Source organism: Lingula anatina, chromosome 2, assembly GCF_051362555.1.
Source record: "Lingula anatina isolate TDL-2025a chromosome 2, LinAna3.0, whole genome shotgun sequence".
Lineage (NCBI taxonomy): Eukaryota > Metazoa > Brachiopoda > Lingulata > Lingulida > Lingulidae > Lingula > Lingula anatina.
Genome location: NC_141768.1, coordinates 13,854,553 through 13,857,863, shown reverse-complemented (window position 1 = coordinate 13,857,863; position 3,311 = coordinate 13,854,553).

The following is a 3,311-nucleotide window of genomic DNA, read 5'->3' as shown; positions in this document are numbered from 1 at the left end:
CCTTACAAAGGCCGTAAAGGGGTCGCTGATGTCGTTCAAAACTAGCCAATCAGAGCCCGAGAAAGACAGAGGCATTAAAGGTGTATAAATTCCTTCGGTTTAAGTAGTTGACACACGGAGAGCGTCTTGTTCATTCACTCATTATTTCAGCGCATTTTATTACAATTACCCCTGCATTAAATCATACTTCTATATTGACAATCAATGATTAACTTTCACGGAAATCAAAAGCATACATTCTGTTTTTAAACAATTGCATCTAGTAAAAAATATTTATTAGTTTTTGGAATTTTTTTTTCTATCTAAAACAAAAATTAATTCCGTGAACCAAAATTTTGTAAACGAAATTTATACAAACTTGACAGTTATTTTTTAATACGAATAAGGAAATTTCAGTAAATGTAGAATAACCGGTATTCGTTTTTGTGTCCCCGCAATTATGTAAAAGAATTGTTAGCAGGTTCCATGGTATTTGAAAAAAAAAGTGCACACAAGCACACACACGGCAGTGGTTACAAATCATCAGTGTGTGTGTGTTTGTGTGTGTGTGTGTGTAAACAGAAAACCATAGCGTTTGAATGGAACCTGAATAAATTTATATCCAAGAAATAAATAAGAAAAAGGTATTCATGTCTCCTATATAAAGAACATACGTGAAACAACCAAACGGCAGGGGTAAATATAGTATTTCAAAAGCACCGTTTATAATTTTTTTTTTAAGAAACACAAGTTGTGTATTAGCTATAAATGTTTTAGTAAATTTACACAGACTATATATTAACACATTGTCATCCCAGATGCAAGAGGATGCTCCCCTGACTTATTCTTCAATATTCACTTCATTCTTCCACCTCAATGTTAAAATACAAAAGGAATGTGGCCATTGCAAACAAACACAGTGCGAATGTTTTCCGAGGGCATTTAAGCGAGTCTTTGATCTCGCCGCCATCCTGTTTCTTCGCGGCTTCTGCCGTGCAGAAAGCTAGCTATTTACCACGCTCAGCTTTTTTTCTATAGACATTTCATTCTCTTAAAATCCGAGCCTGAGAGCCCAGGAGATTAATTCCAATCACAAACGTGCAGAAGCAGCATTTAAATTATGGATATGATTTTGCTCTTGCTCTAACAGCGGAAGAGCGTATATAGTGACAATCCACATTTTGGCGGCTCCCTTTGATCTCTGGCGGCTCCCTTTGTAGTACCATATATGGATATCATTAATCGCGACCTGGGTTATTAAACAACAGCGACCTCTGGAGGGAGACAACACCTGAATTTTTCACGAGGAGCATCCTTGCAATTTGTACCTCTTTAGAATCGTAACAATTATGTTCGACACGTGGTAATTACATCGTGTTGGATGAATAGACAAATTAAATGTAGGAAGAAAATGAGCGTTTAACTTTAAATTGCACGCTTGAGATGAACCCAGATAAACGTCCTATCTAAAAATCTTCCGGAAAGTAGTTTACCAAATCATTCTTTCACAGCAACGAACCCTTTCACCCAACCTTGTGTACGAAGAGGACTACATGCTGACCTTAGCAACACCTGTGAAGTACGGACTTAAACCAACCCGGAGAGTAATTCACAAAATATGCCTAAAATCATTTCCAGTTTAAAAACAAACTCTCAAGTAAGAAAGCAAAACGTGAGAACTGTAAGATATCACATTTGTCGGGCATTCTTGGAATTACTCAAATTAATCCATTTATTTCACCAATTTTCATATTAATCTTTTTATTTCATTATAGGAAGATAAATTATATATATATTTTATGTCCTAGTTTCATTTAATCGTGACATCGCAACACTTTTTCACCGTCGTGGAAAAGTCTCAAACTTGCAGCAGAGATACCATTATCCTTTGAAATGGCATGTTACTCGTTTTTTGTTATTCGTTTTTTTTACTTCTGTAACCATCTAATGCTTTTTATTTAAACTGCTATATTGACTGTCCTTTTCTGCATATGTATAATTTTATTAAGAAAGAGAGAGAGAAAGAGAGAAATGACTTTCGTTACCGAAAAAAATGTCTGTCCCCATTTTACTGTCGATGATAGATTGATAATGATGATAGATTGTAAAATCGTTCTTTACAGTGAATGATAAAAATGAAAAACTACACAAATTCTCCGGAACGCTTTTTCCATAGATGGGATAAACAGAAATCGTGTTCAATAAACTATTTTAAATGCTTGGTATATATGTATACCCTGTATATACCAGTATATATAGATTATTGAAAGGTTTGGTAATTTCGTTTTAATGTACATATATATAAAACGGAAAGAAAATGTCTTATGAACAAAAAACAAAAGTGTGAAAAATGAAAACAAAAAAAAAAAAAAACTGCCCCGGGTTGTATAATTTCACTTGCCACCTCCCTTAGTATCTTGAAGATCTCATCTTATTCTCGTATGAGATAATTGGTCTTGTAGATACGTGTTGGAAACCCCCCGATGAGCACGCTTAGTACTCTCTTCTCGGAAATTGATTTGAAAAATTTCACCTGTGTTTGGACTGCCCCAGGCCTGCATTCATGGGTGTGAAGAAATAACGTTTACCACACTTTTCACCATAATTATGCGGGTCCATTGTTCCATTTTAGATATAACATTTGTTTTGTATTTTTGTACAATAATACGATGCCAACGAACACTTGGGTATGAAGCGTCTTCGTGCACAGTTGAGATTAGAAATGGATTCTCTAACGCAATTGTCTTCATATGCTAGCTTTCATCTACTGTTTCAGGGTTTTTGTAATTATTTCAGTTGTCTTTTTAATAAAAAAGTTTATTTTTATAGACTGGACAATATTCTGAAAATTGGATATCTGCAAGGCTTTTAATGTAATGCTAGCATCACGTTTTTCAACTTTAAAAAAGTATATTTATTCAATGCGTCTTTATTACGGTCATGTTACAGTGGTCGTATTTTCCATAAAAATCCTATTTGTATTGAAAGTTTTAACAAAATGCATTTTTCAGTTGCAATGCAGATTTTTCTCGGCGTCATTTTGTTCTCAAGATGATGACTATTTGAAAACTTAGCGGTAAACTAACAGCGCTTTATTGATTGCTTTCCTTAAGTTGTAGACGACCTTCCAAATGCTTATAATTCAAGATCAACTGTATACAGCTTATTTTTTTTTCACTGTACAAACAGGATTTATGAGAATAAAATTATATGCTCATGAACTGAAAATATAGATAATAATTAAAAATAACTAAAGAATAAATCAGTTTTAGTTTTAATTGAATATCGATTTGTTTATGTAATCAGGCCTGTAGGTCATAGTCGCTTCAAAG